Source organism: Hibiscus syriacus, unplaced genomic scaffold (assembly GCF_006381635.1).
Source record: "Hibiscus syriacus cultivar Baekdansim isolate YM2019G1 unplaced genomic scaffold, ASM638163v2 tig00111310_pilon, whole genome shotgun sequence".
In the NCBI taxonomy this organism is placed as follows: domain Eukaryota; kingdom Viridiplantae; phylum Streptophyta; class Magnoliopsida; order Malvales; family Malvaceae; genus Hibiscus; species Hibiscus syriacus.
The window spans coordinates 62,066-83,004 of record NW_024063053.1 but is presented as its reverse complement, the minus strand read 5'-3'; the positions used below and the strand labels follow the sequence as shown (position 1 = coordinate 83,004).

General features: G+C 34.1%; 1 pseudogene; it reads left to right on the top strand.

Moving 5' to 3' along the window:
* Window positions 1-898: 898 nt before the first annotated feature.
* LOC120158273 lies at window positions 899-17,987 on the top strand (annotated as a pseudogene).
* Window positions 17,988-20,939: the final 2,952 nt, after the last annotated feature.

Genomic DNA, 20,939 nt, shown 5'->3' with positions numbered 1-20,939 from the left:
TCGATGCTTGACAATACTTCATCTGCTAATGCTAGATGAAAGTTTTCCATAGCATTCCCGTCCATCTCGTTCCATTTGATGTCTTCTGCGAAATCCACCGACCTTTCATTGATAGCCGCTAGACACCCGTCTTTCCTTAGGATGACCTCATCTTCAATTTCCACAATGAGAAATTTCTCCCATTGAATTTTTCAATATCAAATTTCGTTGCCATAGCTTCTTTTACGGATAGCTCCCACTATTTCACTATCGTGAATAGTTCTCTGGAACCTTCAAAGAATGAGTAATAACTTCTTATTTTCTTATGTTGGAGGATCCACCTTTTGGTGGCAACCACAAAGACAATAAGTAGATATTATACACTCTAATCTAGCTCGGATACCAATTGTTGCGGAAGACGGCTATCGGATAGAGCAAAATCGTAACTGATAATTTGAGAAAATAAAAATGAAGATAAAAGAGACATAACATTTACGTGGAAAACCCCTGAATAATATAGGGTAAAAACCACGGGCAACGGTAGAAGAATTTCACTATGAGAAAATATGAATTACAACTTCTCTCAATCGACCAAGGAGAAAACAATGATAATTCTCTCTTGATAAAAAGGAGAAAACAACTCTCAAGAAACTCTCTAAATTCTCTCTAGTATTGGAAGAAAGCTAGAATGCTTTGGGATGGTTTTGAAGCTAAATGAGATATGATATTTATAGCTAAATCTTAAGGATTTAATCTTGTAAATATCCTAAAGTTTAATGACTAAAGTTTATAATTTGACCATATAAAAAATCAACAAAATTGGCTTTTAATATTTTTTTTTCAAAGCCACCGGCTGCTAACTAGCAGCCCATGTGGTTTTTGATTTTTCAACAGGCACAACCACTGCCAGTGATTTGAACATCATGGGCTCTGCTGTGGAGAAATCTGCTTTGATGATCTGCGGAGACTACATGGAAGACTACGAAGTAATGGCTCCTTTCACTGTTCTGCAACCTTTGGAGTTACAGTTTGTCGTAACCGGTTTTCGTCCGGGCACGAAATATTATTTTGGCGGGAAAATTGATGTGAATAAATGGTTTTGAAAATAATTTGGGAGTCGCCATCGGCCTTTTGGGTCAGGTAGGTCGAATACCTAAAAAATATCTTTTAAAAGAGTTTTTTTAAGAAAACATTAATTAAAAGATAAACTGATCTGCGTTTTATAACCAAAAATTCGTTCTTTTTTAATAATAAAAAGGGATTCGTGGTCGGTTACGTTTAGGGAAGGATTAGCACCCCTACAACGCCCAAAAATTGGTACTTTATTAACTATAAATTGTCTCTATTATTAGAAATTAAAAATTCAAAATGTATTTAATTCATAATCCTATTTGATTTAAATTTATTATTATAATTTTAAGAAAATATATTAATATATCTTTATTTATTTACTCAGAAATATCAGAAAAGGGCTTCTAGTTGCTTTAAGACAGCTCCTTTCTTAATATTAATAAATAAATACATATCAAAATATGTTTATTTTTCTTAAAAGTAATTTATAAAATTAAATTTATAAATAGGATTTTTATTTAATAAACAAATAGAATAAATAAATAACTATTATATATATATTTATATATTTTAATAATAATAATAAAATAATCATGAAGATAATAATTTAAACATATATCAAAAGTAATAATAAAATAAAATAATAATAATTAAAATGAAAGAAAATAAAAGTAATAATATTAAAACTATTGAATCATATTCATAAATATATGAACTTAAAATGTAAAAATAATAAAACTTATGGTTAAAATTAAGATCATATAAAATTTAATGATCAAATTATAAAATATAAATATTTAAGAGACATGGCTAGAGTCATCATAAAATATAAATACTAGTAGTGTAATTAGCCATTAATTATTTAGTCAGTGATTAAAATAAAAATATTAAAATTATTAGGGACTAAATGTGATATTTATCCTAAATATATTATTTAATAATGGTAAGGACTAAAACGTAATAAAATAAAATTCGAATACTGAATTAGAACATTCAAAAATTAGGTTTAGTGACTAAAATGAATAATTACAAAACTTAGATGGCTACGGAAGAGGTTTAGCCATACAAGTAAATTACGCATATACCCCTTCATAGCTGGCCCGAAGGGCCAGCAGCCTCATTGTTCTCCTTTTTCTTCTTCTCTCAAAAACGAGAGAAGAAGCTCTCTCTCCTTTCTCTCTTAATTCCCTCACCGAAGGGAATTCTGGCGCCGATAGTCACCGCCAACCTCACCGCCGGCCACCGCCTCCGGTGGCCGGAAAATCAAACTTTATACCACAACATAGATCGGATCGTCCTAATGACGATTCCGGTATTTGTTTCCCTTAAAAAGCTCTCAATCAGAGCAAATCTATAAAAATACCTTCGGTTTTCGAAGGTTTGTGGTGGAGCGTGGAGGCGCGTGGTGGTTTGGCTTTCCTCGGTAAGGTTTCTTTTGATTTTTATCTCGTTATTTTGGTGTTTGATGGTGGTTGGATTGCTTGCTGTTGGTGTTGTTGTCTTCCGTTGGCTGTTTTTTCTTTTTTCCCTTTTTTTTCTGTCCGTTTTCCTCTGTTTTTGTATCTTGGTTGCTCTCTGTTCTTTTCCTTTTTTTTTTCTTTCTTCTTGCAGGTGATGGCTTTATAGCCTCGATGAGGTTCTCGTCGGACCGGTTACAAGGGTGTAAGGCTCGGTGAGTCACCAAAGCTATGCTGGTGACTCACCATAGAGGCGACGTGTGCGGCTGTTATCATGGCAGCAAAGCTTCTGGAGGCTTCTGGCGAGGGCATCGGCAGCTGGAACGTCTGGAAGCAACGACGGCGGCCGTGTGGTCCCTAGGGTTATGATACCCTAGGGTTTCAAGCTGGATAGTTTTGGACCGTTGGATCTTGCCAGATCCAACGGTGGAGATCACTGGCGGCTGGGGCATGAGATGAGAAACCCTAGTTGGGTTTTAGGGTTTATGTTGGGCTTCTGTATCTGGGCCTGAGTTATTGTAATTGGGCTTTGTAATATTTAATAAATAATATATAATAATTATAATAATAATACTAATAATAATAATTTTAATAATAATAATAAATTTAAATGAAAAAAATTGATGTCTACAGCTGCCCCTCTTTGCTCATCCTTGTGTTAACAAGAATAGAGCAAAGACGAAAAAGACAATAATTTTTTCATTTGGCTTCTTTTGAGTAGGATGGAAATGTTTGAAAACATCATGCACTGAAGGACTTACAGATGACCCTGAGGCTTTGAAAACATCAAAAAGCTCCCGAAGGCTTTTTTGAAAACATCATGCACTGAAGGACTTACAGATGACCCGAAGGCTTTGAAAACATCAAAAAGCTCCCGAAGGCTTTTTGGAAACATCATGCACTGAAGGACTTACAGATGACCCGAAGGCTTTGAAAACATCAAAAAGCTCCCGAAGGCTTTTTGGAAACATCATGCACTGAAGGACTTACAGATGACCCGAAGGTTTTGAAAACATCAAAAAGCTCCCGAAGGCTTTTTTGGAAACATCATGCACTGAAGGACTTACAGATGACCCGAAGGTTTTGAAAACATCAAAAAGCTCCCGAAGGCTTTTTGGAAACATCATGCACTGAAGGACTTACAGATGACCCGAAGGTTTTGAAAACATCAAAAAGCTCCCGAAGGCTTTTTGGAAACATCATGCACTGAAGGACTTACAGATGACCCGAAGGCTTTGAAAACATCAAAAAGCTCCCGAAGGCTTTTTGGAAACATCATGCACTGAAGGACTTACAGATGACCCGAAGGCTTTGAAAACATCAAAAAGCTCCCGAAGGCTTTTTGGAAACATCATGCACTGAAGGACTTACAGATGACCCGAAGGTTTTGAAAACATCAAAAAGCTCCCGAAGGCTTTTTTGGAAACATCATGCACTGAAGGACTTACAGATGACCCGAAGGTTTTGAAAACATCAAAAAGCTCCCGAAGGCTTTTTGGAAACATCATGCACTGAAGGACTTACAGATGACCCGAAGGTTTTGAAAACATCAAAAAGCTCCCGAAGGCTTTTTGGAAACATCATGCACTGAAGGACTTACAGATGACCCGAAGGTTTTGAAAACATCAAAAAGCTCCCGAAGGCTTTTTGGAAACATCATGCACTGAAGGACTTACAGATGACCCGAAGGATTTGAAAACCTCAAAAAGCTCCCGAAGGCTTTTTGGAAACATCATGCACTGAAGGACTTACAGATGTGAGAAATAGTTTACTAAGTAAGAAACTATGGAAATTGTTTTCTTACTATTCAACAATTTCATTTTAAGAAAAGATTGAATGAGAAACTATGGAAATCGTTTTCTCATTATTTTTCAAAATAACATGTTGATTGGGTAACATGCCCCAATCTCAAGATAATGCTCATTTTTGTGGCGTTGCGTCCATCTCTTTTTCAAATGTTTGCATGATTCATGTATTTACGGTTTTGAATACCTTCTTTTTGTAAGGTATTTCTTACCATGAATCTTCTTGTTCTTCCGAAGATCTGTAAAACTTCATGTTTAAATGTACTCAGATGTATCAATGTAATGCATTGTCTATTGTGCAAATGATGTTCTTATGAATGCATGAATGTTGATGCAATCTTCATTTGATTTCAAAGTGGTGAACTCGATCTTCCTTCAGTTCATCATTTATTGCCAGGGTTATCTCTGGATATTAGTATCGCAACTTATGCTATTAAGCTTGCATTTCTGCAGAATCATCTGATCAACTTGTATCGTTACTGTTTTCTTTTCTTCATGAAGGTCTCAGAAGAAATGTTTCATTTGTGGAACTCTTGCTGTAGTCAGAACTATGACCTTGATGTCCCATTTTGTCTTGGATAAAACCAATTTTCTTTGTTTGGACTTGTGTAGAAATTCCATAAAGCTTTCATCTTTGAAAAGAGAATCTATCATCTTTAAAAAGAGAATCTATCATCTTTGAAGAGTGTAGATGTAGATATGCCTGACTCAGCAGGGATTAATTAGGAGAGTAGAGCCTGTTCTAATTTGACTCTTGAAACATATCACAAGGAAGATTTATTCCAATTCCTTTCATGTCTCCACATATAATCAGATCTCGAATAAGGCAACTTGGACCATATCATGTAAAGATGTTTAACAACAACCTATTGTTTGATCTTAGTTGGCTCCAATAGTTTCTTGTTGTTAAAATTTCAGCTATCCTTCTGTGGAAAGAAATCTTCATCATATCTCAACTTCTAATCTTGGGGTTGAAGAAGACAGACTTCATCTTGGATCAAAAATGGAAACCATATGATCACAACATTGGTTCAGCACCATAATCACTGGTTCGTAAAACATTTAACAATACATTCATCTTTTCATGTGGTTTCTGCTCAGATTATTGGTCAAGGAAGCATTTGACAACACATTCATCCTTTCCGGTGGTTTCTGCTCAGATGTTCTCAATCATTGAAGCTCATTGCCTAGTGATCAAAGCTTTTGAATGATGTCACAAGACCATTTGAGAACAAAAACTCAGTGGGGATTCAAGTGTAATGTTGGTATGACCAAAAAGTTGGTCAAATTCACAAGATATGCTGGTGTCGAATTGAATAGGAGACACTAACTGATCTTGATATCATCTCGGGCAAAAACAAATGTGATACGGATCACATTTTCTTTTATAATGATCTTTGTAGGAAGTAGAAACACATCAACTGTAGGATCAATGTACAGAAAGATATCCGTGGAATTTTTGCAGCTGGGGATGAAATAAAAATGATAAAACCAAAATAGATGAAAACTCAGTTCATCTTGACTTGCTGAGTAAACATTTATTCAACATCATGATCACAATGTAATTGCCTGATGAACGAAGCAATTATGTATAGTTAACTTGACTGTCACTGTTTCACCATTTTCTTTCTTCATATCTTTCTGTCTCATTGGAAATATTTGTTCAAGTCAATGATCTTTACACAGGATATTGTGGGCCTTCAGCATGCCCCAACATTGGCTAATACAAGTGTTCAAAATGCATCAACAGTTCTGATTCTGATTGAAATGGGTTTTCAGCATGCCCCAGCATTTTGCTGATAAATATTCAGAATATTTCAACATTTCTGATTCTGTTTGAAAAGGGTTCTCAGTATGCCCCAATATTTGCTTCTTGTTAATCTGAGTCTTCAAAATACCCCACATGGATCTGTCTGAAGTGAGCTTTAAAATGCCCCAATATTTATTGATACAGATGTTAAAAGTGTGCTCAACATTACTTCTTGTTGAGATGAGCCTCCAAGAATGCCCAAATATTCATATTGTTGTGATCCTTCAAAATGCCCCAATATTCTATTTCTGGTTGAAATGGGCCCTCAAGATGTCCCTCTAGATTTATCTGATTCACTCTCAATCTCTGTTTAACTGGAATGTCATGATCCCCACGAGGTCCAATTTTGACAATGAATTGTTGTAGGTACTTGTAGCTTTATTCGTGTCCCAAATCTATTTATCTTGAATACTCTCATTCTGGTGTCACTAAACAGTAATATTGTCAAGTAACTTGAGAAATTCTCTTGATATTCTCACAAACTTAAGAAATACTCAATCATTCTGACAGAAACGTCTGAAATATGTGTCTTCTGAATGAGGTGACCATTTTCTGTATCTGGAGGGATTTAGTTGGACAGATCGGTAAAAATAGCTTGGTAATCCGTTCCAGGCTGACATAGTGGCTTATCATCTTTCAGTGAAAGCCATCTCTGAAATATACTTTTCTGTGGGAGAGAAATCAATTTATGCAAACAATAATCTGATGCAATGGCAAGACTACATATACAATGGTACAAGCTCATCAAAAATCCGCACCCATGCAACATGTTGATCCTGATAACAACTCATCTGATTATGAAGCGATCTTTCAGGATGATTTCACAGATATTGATAGTTTTTCTGATATCGAGGAAATCCTGAATTCTGATTCTGATGAGGAGAGTAAATTGTTATACTTAACAAAAATGGGATTTTCAGAGGTTGAAGCTTCAATAACCATGGAGAGATGTGGTTCAGATTCATCAATTGCAGAATTGACAGATTTTATATGTGCTGATCAAATGGCTAAGGTTACTGACGCACTTCTTATGGTAGAAGATAGGAAGCCATTATGCAATGATCCCAATTACAAGCAAAGGCGAAACTTGGGCTATGATTTGTGGAAAAAACAGAAGAAGCTTGAAAAGAAGCTTTTTAATGAAGACGATCATGCAGTTCATCTTTTAATTCTAATGATTGGTTCTGTAGTTCTTACCAAATCAGATCAGATAACTCAAAGAACATTTCCAGAAGATGCTATTGGGTCTCCTTATTTCTACTATGAGCAAAATTCATCTTTCAAATCCAATGATTGATTTTGGAGTTCATACCAAATCAGATCAGATAACTCAAAGAACACTTCCAGAAGATGCTATTGAGCCTCCTTATTTCTACCATGAGCAAATTCATCTTTCAAATCCAATGATTGATTTTGGAGTTCATACCAAATCAGATCAGATAACTCAAAGAACACTTCCAGAAGATGCTATTGAGCCTCCTTATTTCTACCATGAGTAATATGGCACATTCCAGTACTTATTCGATGTAGAGCCAGAATTTGTAGATTCGAAACATTTTCATACTATTACACTGAAAAGGGCTATATTCATAATTCTGCCAATTGAGAACAGATTTTCTCTTATTCTGCTTCCTCCATGTGCTGATGCTTTTCCATTGACAAAGAAATGATGGCCTTCCTTCGAGTGTCCAGAAGTATGTTCTTGATGAGTGTTGAAAATGGAATCTGGTATGGGTTGAAAAGAATAAAATTGTTCCACTTGAATCTGATGAGGTGGAAATGCTTCTAGGTTTCCCTAAAAACCATACACAATGATCTGTATAGAGACATGTTCCATGGTGGTATCAATGTCATGTCTCTTTGGAATCAGTGATGCAGAGATTGCCTTCTATTGTCTTGGCATACTTTTAAAAACAGATGTGCAAGAACTGAATGATGATCGGTTGGAGCAATTGATGAGTAGATTTGGCGAATTCGACCTTGTTGTAAGTGGCATCCAGCGTAACAACCTTACTGGAAGAAATAAACATCATTGTGATGGGCTTGAAGATTTTTGTTGGTGCATTTACTTGCAATGATTGCTACAACAAACTGTCTCTTCTGCTGCTTCAATATATCCCACTCTTTTCGAATTATGGAACGGTTTAGTTGACAGTAAAATTTGTCATCTTCAACTTTTGGAATCCTGTAACCAATGTTACCCTATATAAAAGGCCTATAAGGGTAGATTCTGTTCCAATGTCTTATTCTATGATATAAGTCCTTAAATTCAAATTCAGCAATCTTCTGAAGGACATAATGAATATCATCTTGACAAAGAAAATGATCGGCCTAGAAGAAGTAGCAATGATGTATCAAGACTTGAGTCAGCATCATAGTATAACCAGAGCGCAGATAGTGACTTGTTCATTCCCATAATACATCTTACTGGGACCTATATCTCTGTGATGTAATCTGCCAGAAACATGGATTAATGGCTGGGGAAAGTAATTTGTCTGGTGATGCTTATCGACCTCAACATGAGATAAACGATAATCTTTCTTGATGAGCAGCTAATAATGTCATAGGGGAGTGTCACAAGTTCAATTCTCCAGTCTTTCTGACTTCTCAGACCACTTGCTTTCAAAAATGTGAAGTGTTTCATCATTCTGGCCTCGTTTTTTTTTTTCTACAATTGAAGTAGAATGGGCATCAACTTTCTTCAAAGACCTTCCTCATTTGAGACTGTCCTGTTTGAAAATGTTTTTTCTCCTTCTTTATTGAAGAATGAAAGAATTTTGTAGAATGTTGCCTATCATAGGTTCACAATAAAATCAAATCATAAACAATGAGTTTAATAAATATCAAATAAATTAACTACAGTTTTAAATCATTCAAAAATCATAGTTCTATGGCAAGTGTCAAAATTATTGACTGATTTGAGGTGTAGGTTGATTCTGGTATAGTAAGGTCTCTCAGGTTTTCAGGTTAGTCCAGCATATATGTCTCTTTGGGATTCCATTAACTTGAAGAAATGGTTGTTATGCTCATCTTGTAGAGATACTTCTTGATTCCAGAATCTCAGGAACGTCTTTGGGATGTGTGGTGCTTCATTTAAGAGCTTAAGATCATCTCGTATGTCGTTTGTTGCACCATTCAATATTCGAGCCGCCTTTTCAGGTTTTCAACTCGAATCTTCCTTTGGTTCTAAGATGTTATTTAAAAATTTATATCTTGAACCCTCCTTTTATCATTTTTCATATCATGCATTAAAGATTTTAAAAACCAATTTTTGCAAATAAAAATCAATCTTGAGAGGCGAAATGAATTCTGAAGATATTCTCTTTTAATTAGAAATCCATGTATGATTAAAATGGACTTTTCAGGTACGTAACGTAGGCCATGGCTTATGGTTACGAAAGAAAGGGATAAAAAGGCCCAAAATAAGTGTTTAAGGGTAATCAAACCAAGGATCAATTCATTCTAATGCCATCAATCTTGCCTTGCTTAATCTTGGATTTACTTTGTTGGGGATTTTTCCATCATTTGGATCCCTCTAGACTGCCAAATTTTGGATTCATTTCCAATTTCTCATATCTTCAGCATTTCTTGCTCTTCTTGTTCGTACTTGATCAACCTTGTAACTTGAGGCTCAATAATTCACCCATCTTGATTCAATTTTTTTTCTCTTTTCTTTTTTTCTTTTATTTCTTTTTTTCTTTCTTTCTTTGTTGGATGAGTATAATACTTCCATTGTTTTGAGCACCTCCTTTTCCTTTTGCATTTTGGATATTTTCCATTATTCTTGATTGGATTGATCTTCAAGCACTCTGTATTTGACATACTTTGTAGTTCAAAACTTTCTTGACTTCATGGAAACTTGTCTTCGTAAAAAATGTATTGACAATCTTTATTCTTGTGAGCCAATATCTTTTACCTTGCCCCCCAATGTAGAGGGTGATCCTTGGTTAGGGTTGAATTAGAAAAAAAAAATTATTCAGGCTCAAATGGGGACAACAAAGGATATATATATATATATATATATATATATATATTAAAGGATAAATGAAACAATGCCATTCATCATCTCATACACAGAAACCTTTGTAAAAAGAGGTATCCACAGGGGGATGAATATTCAAGATTAACTTTATTTACATGAAAAAAATATAATTAATGCATGATATATTTATTTCAATCAATCACTTTCCCCTTCTTCTTTGAGTATGCCCTAATCACTCGAAATTATCATCAATGAGTTGGTCCCTGATGCCTCATCTCGTCTCTTCTTGTAGTAAGATTCACGGATAATTGAAAGTTTGGTTCTTTTGAGGTCTTTTGGTTTATGATGGTTTTGTATTTGGAAGGACAAATGTGTGACTTATAAAGTCATGTATATGGTGGAATGTAGTATCATCAATCAACTCTACCCGAAAAGGTAAACATCTGGAGTAGGTGTCTCAAAAACAGGTGGAGACATTACTTCGGAAACTTTGTAGTGTCAAGATTTATTTTTGGTAAGGGTCGAGTAATTGGCATTGGATATGGAAGATATAATTTTACCACTTGCCAAAGATCTATAACTCTTGAAAAATTAAAAGAATATTTAATCTACTTGATACTCAATAATCTCAAGGTTAAAACTTGATTCCTTGCTCATAACCATAAAAGTAACACACCTTTATTTATTGCACAACAGGTGGAGAAAGGAACAAAAAACAAGTTCAAACAAGATGCTGAAAATAGAAAGTACTACAGTGGTAGATAACACTTCCACTTGTTTATACATCATGCCTCATTATTCCTATAATGTTGGGTATGTAATAGGATCAGGGTTCTTTTTTCTATTTGCCCCCCATTTCTTGATCATTTCTTGTGTCAAAACCCTTTTGTCAAAAAGAATCTCAATTTCTTTTAACAGTGGCCTACAATTGCCTGTAGAATGCCCCTTTACCCTCAAGTGGAAATTACAAACACTATTTTGATCATAGCTATGAGCAGAAGGGTTTGATGTCACTTTAGTTGGTCTTGGTGTGATGTATTGGCCTTTAACCAAATGAGGATACAAGTCTGAAATAGAAGTTTGGAACACTTCCAAAGTTTTTCTTGATCGCTTGACTTTCTTTGGTCGATCCGAACAATTACTTGCTCTTTTTCTTTTGCAGTTGCGGGGATTCTGGATGCGACATACATTCACATCATCAGCTTTCGCTTTTTGATCCGTTGGGCTCTTGGATGTGACTTTTGAGTTTTCTTCATTGATTACATTCTCAATTAAATCTCCACTTGTCACTAGATTCTCGAATTCAGTTGTCGGATTTGCCTGCATCAATTCGAAGAAAGGTAATGGAAGGGAATCACGAAACATACGTGATATTTCTTCTTCTAACATGGGAGGTTGAACTTGTGCTGCCATTCCTCTCCATCTTAGGGCATATTCTTGAAATCTTTCATTGGTTTTCTTCTTTACTCTTCGAAGATCCATACGTGTTGGAGCTAAGCCTTTAACATACCGATATTGTCCTAAAAATGCATCAACTAAATCTACCCATTTCTTGATCTGTTCTTGGGTCAACTGATTGTACCAGACTACTGTTGGGCCAACAAGACTATCATGGAAAGAGTGAATTAACAGGTCATCAGAATTTAAATATCCTCCCATTTTTCTGCAAAACATTCTCAAATGGATTAAGGGACAACTGGTGCCATCATATTTCTCAAAATCAGGCATTTTGAATTCATGGGGAATAATTAAATCTGAAACTAAGCTAAGCTCTCTTGCTTCTAATTCTTTGTGGTAGGCACTAACATCTTTCATGTTTCTGATTGCTTTCTCTGTCCTCTTGACTTTATCCTCATATTGTGAATAATTAATGAGGCCATTCTTTGGATTTGAGTGGGATGCCCTAGGGTATGTTATCTTTCTCGACTCTTCAATCTGATAGCACGATTTCTCTATAACAGTTGTATCTTCTTTATCAGATTCCATTCCCTGGATAATTTGATCTGATCCATCTGGTACTGAATCTGAAACTTCTTTCCTTGTATCCCGAGGTAACCCTGTCAATGGTTCTGGCCAATGGTTTTGTAGTCCTTCATAAGATTGCTCCATTGTTTTCATGATGATGGTACAGTAAAATAAATGAATGATCTTGGTTTTTACTGTTACAAAAACCTTTCATGAATTATTTATATGTTTTTATAATTAAAGTACATGACAGTAATTAAATAAAAATATGAAAAATGCATAAATAGAAAAATAAGAATGCAAAATGTGCAATTCATAAATATAAAAATACAAAATGAAAATGCACAGATACAAAATGTAAATGCATGTATGAAAAGGTGTTACTTAAGAGTGATCATCTTAGAACAGATTTCATTGAACACAAAAGCTTCAGTACATCAAACAAAACTTTTACATGTAGGGGACAACTTTTAATCCTAACTTCAACAAAACTTTACATATAGGGAATAACTTTCTCATTTTCTTCTCTAAAACCAAGTTAGATTATCAGCTTATGGGCCATATTGCTTGTCTGGACTGCAGCTTCTTTCATGACATTCTGGGGTTCTTTCATCACCTATGTTAATTCTTGGAGTTGATCATTTTCCTTTGTGAGAGAACATTTGTGTTCAAAAAGTTTTTGGACAAGATCTTCATGTATGTTGCAACTCTTTTTCAGTTTGGTGACCCCTGCTATCCACTCTTCTGGGGTGTTTCCTATACCAGCATTTTGAAAGGCTTGACTGACCTTCTGGAAATCTTCATGTATGGTTTCCATTTTGGTGCTCAATTTATCGTTTTCAATCTTCAAATGACGTATTTGAGCTTCAAACCTCAGCAAATCTTCTTCTCTCTGGGCGCCCCTACTGATATTCTTACCTTTGAAGATTTTTGGTATTAATCTATCAGGACCCTTGGTTACCAAACCAGGTCGATCATTTACCATAAATTTTAAGGTTCCATGATCCAAAAGACTTTGGACTCGGCGTTTGAAGGCAAGACAATTTTCGATAGTATGTCCTTGAGCTCCGGCATGATATTCACAATGAACGTTGATGTCATACCAATTTGGATACGGAGGTTGGAACGGTTTTATATAGTATGGATCCACTTCTCGTGCTTTAAGTAGCTTCTCATACAACTCTTTATATGATATGGGGATAGTATCAAGATGAGAACCACCTTTTGTCTTAGATTGGACCTGAGTTTTAGTCGTCGGGAGCAGACCAAACTTTGATGATTTCTGATTACATGATTTCTTCTCTTCTCTGGGAGCTTGTACAGTCGTCACCATTTCTTTGGTATCTCCATACGATTTGTGAATACGAATGATGACTGTCTCTAATTGGTTAGGAATTAAAATCCCTTGCGTATCTGAAACTGCAGAGTTAGATTCATTGAGCTCTCTCTCTTTCTGTGCTGGAATCTCTTTTCCTTTGGCCAAAACAGATATTCTATCCATCATCTTGGTCATCTGCTCTCTTATTTCTCGTATTTCCTTTTGCTCTTCAATGGGCATACAATCTTTGGGTGAATAGCTCTTCTCTATCTTCAAAGTTCCCTCAGGATGTCTTTTCTTGGCCGCATCATATTTTGTTTGATCATAGAACTTTTTGTTCATTTATGATTTCTTTCTAATTTGATGAACAGTCTTTTCAGTTAACACCTTTTGGTCATGATCATGTAATGCAAACAAAAGAAAATAATTTAAACAAATTAGAGCAAAATAACATACATGGGAAAATAAGAAAAAATAAAATGGTTAATACCAAATAATTGAAAGAAAATTTATTTATCATGGTATATAATAAATCCTAACCTCATGCTTTCTAGTTCCATGCTTTGTTTGGAAAAATTAACCTAACCGCATGATTTTTAATTCGCAGGCATTTATTCATAAAATAATAAAATAAAAGCTAAAGCTTTATTTCTCCTTTGTGTACACCTAAGAACAGAGGTTCAGTACTGTCTTAGATCAGGAGGAGTTCTAAGTTTTATTACATGTAGGGTTTTAGTTCTAGGAGTAAGGTACTCGAATTATCCTTGTTAGTGCCCCCTTGGGCTGTCAACCCTCAATCCTAGTCCATTACAGACTTAAACGGATCGAGTTCAATTCGAGGGGATACATTTCTCTATGACTAACACGGAGAATAAATTCTCACGAAGACATAGAGCATATGAACCCCAAAAGTTACTTGCTAGGTCTGACACGGAGAATAATTCTCACGAAGACGTCGCTTTCACTCCCACTTAAAAGGACAAGCTCAATTATAGAGCTTATGTTATGCAATGCAAGTGTTGTGTGTGAGGAGAAATATTCAAACTTCTTAACAGAAAAAAAATAAATAATGAAATAAAATAATTGCAAATAAAATAAAACATATAAATATTATAAAAATAATAAATAAATAAATAATTTGAAAAAAAAAATTAAATATAGAAATTTTTAATTTTTAATTAATAGAGACAATTTATAATTGATTTTTAAAAGTTTGACCAGTCCCCAGCGGAGTCGCCAAGCTGTCGTAACCGGTTTTCGTCCGGGCACGAAATATTATTTTGGCGGGAAAATTGATGTGAATAAATGGTTTTGAAAATAATTTGGGAGTCGCCATCGGCCTTTTGGGTCAGGTAGGTCGAATACCTAAAAAATATCTTTTAAAAGAGTTTTTTTAAGAAAACATTAATTAAAAGATAAACTGATCTGCGTTTTATAACCAAAAATTCGTTCTTTTTTAATAATAAAAAGGGATTCGTGGTCGGTTACGTTTAGGGAAGGATTAGCACCCCTACAACGCCCAAAAATTGGTACTTTATTAACTATAAATTGTCTCTATTATTAGAAATTAAAAATTCAAAATGTATTTAATTCATAATCCTATTTGATTTAAATTTATTATTATAATTTTAAGAAAATATATTAATATCTTATTTATTTACTCAGAAATATCAGAAAAGGGCTTCTAGTTGCTTTAAGACAGCTCCTTTCTTAATATTAATAAATAAATACATATCAAAATATGTTTATTTTTCTTAAAAGTAATTTATAAAATTAAATTTATAAATAGGATTTTTATTTAATAAACAAATAAATAAATAAATAACTATTATATATATTTATATTTTAATAATAATAATAAAATAATCATGAAGATAATAATTTAAACATATATCAAAAGTAATAATAAAATAAAATAATAATAATTAAAATGAAAGAAAATAAAAGTAATAATATTAAAACTATTGAATCATATTCATAAATATATGAACTTAAAATGTAAAAATAATAAAACTTATGGTTAAAATTAAGATCATATAAAATTTAATGATCAAATTATAAAATATAAATATTTAAGAGACATGGCTAGAGTCATCATAAAATATAAATACTAGTAGTGTAATTAGCCATTAATTATTTAGTCAGTGATTAAAATAAAAATATTAAAATTATTAGGGACTAAATGTGATATTTATCCTAAATATATTATTTAATAATGGTAAGGACTAAAACGTAATAAAATAAAATTCGAATACTGAATTAGAACATTCAAAAATTAGGTTTAGTGACTAAAATGAATAATTACAAAACTTAGATGGCTACGGAAGAGGTTTAGCCATACAAGTAAATTACGCATATACCCCTTCATAGCTGGCCCGAAGGGCCAGCAGCCTCATTGTTCTCCTTTTTCTTCTTCTCTCAAAAACGAGAGAAGAAGCTCTCTCTCCTTTCTCTCTTAATTCCCTCACCGAAGGGAATTCTGGCGCCGATAGCCACCGCCAACCTCACCGCCGGCCACCGCCTCCGGTGGCCGGAAAATCAAACTTTATACCACAACATAGATCGGATCGTCCTAATGACGATTCCGGTATTTGTTTCCCTTAAAAAGCTCTCAATCAGAGCAAATCTATAAAAATACCTTCGGTTTTCGAAGGTTGTGGTGGAGCGTGGAGGCGCGTGGTGGTTTGGCTTTCCTCGGTAAGGTTTCTTTTGATTTTTATCTCGTTATTTTGGTGTTTGATGGTGGTTGGATTGCTTGCTGTTGGTGTTGTTGTCTTCCGTTGGCTGTTTTTTCTTTTTTCCCTTTTTTTTTCTGTCCGTTTTCCTCTGTTTTTGTATCTTGGTTGCTCTCTGTTCTTTTCCTTTTTTTTTCTTTCTTCTTGCAGGTGATGGCTTTATAGCCTCGATGAGGTTCTCGTCGGACCGGTTACAAGGGTGTAAGGCTCGGTGAGTCACCAAAGCTATGCTGGTGACTCACCATAGAGGCGACGTGTGCGGCTGTTATCATGGCAGCAAAGCTTCTGGAGGCTTCTGGCGAGGGCATCGGCAGCTGGAACGTCTGGAAGCAACGACGGCGGCCGTGTGGTCCCTAGGGTTATGATACCCTAGGGTTTCAAGCTGGATAGTTTGGACCGTTGGATCTTGCCAGATCCAACGGTGGAGATCACTGGCGGCTGGGGCATGAGATGAGAAACCCTAGTTGGGTTTTAGGGTTTATGTTGGGCTTCTGTATCTGGGCCTGAGTTATTGTAATTGGGCTTTGTAATATTTAATAAATATATATAATTATATAATAATACTAATAATAATAATTTTAATAATAATAATAAATTTAAATGAAAAAAATTGATGTCTACACAGTTGATTGTGTTTCTCCCAACAAATTTCCCGGTCACAAATGCATCACTGCCATCCATGATTTCTTAGAATTTCAGGTGAAAAATGCTTTGCTATTTTCATCATATATGATTTGCTTCATTTTGAACCTTTCTTTTCCCTTTTCCAGCTCTACTTAGAGCTTCCGGACCATTTATTTACACTGAATTCCAACTTCGATGAAGTGAAGGTCGAATGCTACGACGCCCTGATCATTCCCGGTGGCCGGTTTGCTGAGCTTCTCAGCGTCGATGACAATTGACAAGGTATTGATTATCATCAAAGGGTTTGCTGATGCAGGGAAGCCTATTGCTACGAGTTGCCACAGCTAAGTCCTTTTGTCGTGCTACGGGGCTTTTGAAAGGAAAGAAATGCACTGCGTTTGCAAGTATGAAACCGATGATTGTGCTGGCCGTTTGTATTTGGTGGGAGCAGCCGGGAATTACATCGGCTTTCGACATTACCGCTTATCTCAGAGATGGAAACATATTGAGCTCGATAGGATGGCCTGCTCATGCTGAATTTCTCAAAGCTTTGTTTGAATCCATGGGAGCCGTTCCGTGTGCTCCAAGCATTAGGCTGCAAGGTCGATAAGGTTGCCTCGAGCAAGAACAAGGGAGAAACATGCGTCGCAGCGATCCACGACGACGAAGGAGCTCAAGTTTTCAGTGAGAAACGTGGTCATTACTTGTTCATCACGGCCGATTGGAGTGATATCAGAGTTTGTGACTATGATTGCCTTGTCGTGCCGGGTGGGAGGCCTCCCGAGTTGCGGGTAATGAACAACAAAGCAGTCAATTTAGTGAAGGAATTTGCCGAGAAAACAGGGCCCTTGCCGGTATCGGACAAGGGCAGTGGCTGCTAGCTGCTGCCGGTGTTCTAAAGGTGATTTCTCAATATCACTATTTGCATTATACAATGGTTTGTTTATTAAATTACATGTACATATATGTATATATATGGGTTTTGAACAATAATGAATCATGTAACTTAGGGGAAGAGATGTGCAAGTGGCATGGAAAGAAGGTAGCGGTGAAGATGAGTGGAGGGGAAGTGGAGGAATCTGAAGGGTGTGTGTCTGATGGGAAGTTAGTGACTGCCGTTGGATGGTATGCTCTTCTCTTCTTTCATTCATATCTGAATTATCAAAACTTCTGGGTTTATCTTTTGAGTTTTGAATGTGACAAAAAGTTTATAGTCTCAAGGTATCGAGCATAAAAGAGATGTGTGCACCGTGCTCTATGAATAAAGTTTTTCCTTTCTTTGTTTTAACCTATGAGTCCGTTTCCTTTAAATAAAAACAAGGATAAACCAATGTTTTTAAAACCGGACCATACTTTAAACCGGTGAGAGTACTGGTTCACTGGTTCAACCGGGTTAAACTGCGGTTGAATCGATATATATAAAATAATATTTTTTAAAAAATTTTACATAATATTCAAAGCAATATTAATATATATATATATATAACACTCTTTTTAAGTTCACAATATTAAAAGGTATAAAAATATCACAAGTCATAACATATATAAGCTAAATAGCATAATATCAAGTGAAACAAAATGATTCAAATTAACTACAACATAATATTTAAGGTCAATACCTAATGAAATTTATCAACAACTAAATAAAAAAGTACATAATTGATACAAGTATCAATCATCATAATATTCATTGAAATTGATTCCCTCAAATTCCAAAATATTAGGAAAATCTTCTTTATTAGTTGAACTACCACCGCCATCACCACTTTGAACTTGAAACTCCATAGCATCACTTTGAACTTGAAAGTCCACGGTATCAAGATCTTCATCACCTAGCAATATGATAAATAAATACAAAGTTAAATTTAAATTCTCAAACAATACTTAACAATTAAAAGTAAAAGTGTAAAACATATTCAATAATAATATAATTATATAACTAAAATAAACAAGCAACGATTAACCTTCACTGTTGACGTGGCGATCTACGGTATTGATGTTGCAGTTCATCTGTCGTGTTTGAATTACCAATTCAGTCGATCTGCCATGTTATTCCCCATGTTAAGATACCACCCTAGACTACTATGTCAAGACCGTGGACCGCCATATCAACATCGTGAACTTAGACATGAAAAATTTGACTTGAACCCGATTACCCGAACCGAGACTCGTAATAGACCCAAACAAGATGACCTAAATTTGACCTGAAACCTAAAAAATGAATCAAATTGAAATCGACCCGAATTTTAGTCAAATCAAAAGTAACCCAAACCGAATCGCAACCTACCCGAATTTTAGTCAAACTGAAATTAACCCGAACTGAGACCAACTGAAACCGAAAGCAACCGAACTAAAAATAACATGAACGAAAGTAACCCAAATTTAATTTACCCAAACCCGATTTTAATATAACATTGACACGATTTTTACTTTCAATTTCATCCTTAAAATATCACTATTATTCTAAATTAGTCCCTAAACTTTCAAACATTTCAATTTTATCCTTAAACTATCATTATTATTCTAAATTAGTCCTCAAACTTTTGAACATTTCATTTTTATTCCCAAACTATGATCTTCATCCTAAATTGGTCCTCAAACCTTTTTAATAGTTCAAATTTATCCTAAATTATTCATAATACTAATCACATCTCTTGTTATAAGATCATTACACAATTTATATTATATGTTTGAAAATATAAAATTTAGCTTAAACTATGGTTGAAATGGAATACATATTGGATGAATTTGAGGATGAAATTGAAGGATCTAAAAGTTTAAGGACCAATTTAGAATAAGAGTCATAGTTTGAGGATGAAATTGGAATAGTTAAAAGTTTAAGGACTAATTTAAATTGAGAGTTAAAGTTTAGGGACATATGATACAATTAGATCATTATCAATTTAATATTTTACTTTGGAGCTACTAATATAACTTTCCAAAACAATTAAATTAATTTACAAATTATTTTAATTCCTTTGTATATGAAAAATACAATTATTTAAATTTAATATAAAAATAAAATTATTTTATGCTACACAATTAAATTATGTTTACAATATAAAGATATCTATTTTTATTTATAATTTAAAATATTATCAATGATATAATAATATAATATAATTTATAAATATATTTAGAGTATTGTTTATTCAAACATAAATAGTATACTATTATTAGGGGTGTTAAAAAAACCTTAAACCGTTAGCTGTAACCGTTAACCGATATAATTGTTATATTTAATAGGTTAATTAACTGAACCGTTAATACTAAACGGTTTCGATTAACTGGACCGCTAAAAATGATGGTTAACGGTTAAAGTTACGGTTATGAATTTTGATAAATGGTTAATCAACAGTTAACCATTAATAAATTAAATTTATAATTATATTTCTAATTTATTATATTTTTACATAAATAACTTATATAATTTTCTATTATTTATATATATATATATATATATATTTAATAAAATTTGTATACAAATAATTTAATATATATATTTTAATTTTTTTTAATTTTTTTATTTCTTTGAAAATATAGAAACATACTTACACCAATATAATTATATGTTTATTGTTAGGTACTAAAATATTGGTAGATTTGTATACTTAAATCGATGTAAGTATGTATTAAGTACTACATTTTTTTATTTTATTTACTTACACAGTTGTGAGTACGTGTTAAGTGCTGCACTTTTTTATTTTATTCACTTACACTGGTGTAGTATGTGTTAAGTGTTACACTTTTTTGTTTTATTCACTTACACCTGTGTAAGGAGCGGTTTGTTTACTTCAGAATGATTAAGTGTTGAATGGTTCAAATGCTGAATGATTCAAAGGCTCTGAATGTGACATGTTGTTTAATAACTAGCTCTGAATGATTCAGAATGTACTTCTGTGTTGAATCATTCAACATTGTTTTGCTGAATCAATCAGCACTGAATCATTCAGAGGTGCGAAACAAACGCGCTGAATGTTGAACGGTTCAGCATTCAGCGCTGAATGGTTCCATTAAGAGGCAAACAAACAGCCCCTAAGTATGTGTTAAGTGCTATACTTGTTTATTTTATTCACTTACACCGGTGTAAGGAAGTGTTAAGTGCTACATTTTTTTGTAGTATGAATTATGATAAAAACAAATTGACAAATAATTGTAATAGGTTAACCTGTAACAAAACCGTTAATAACGGT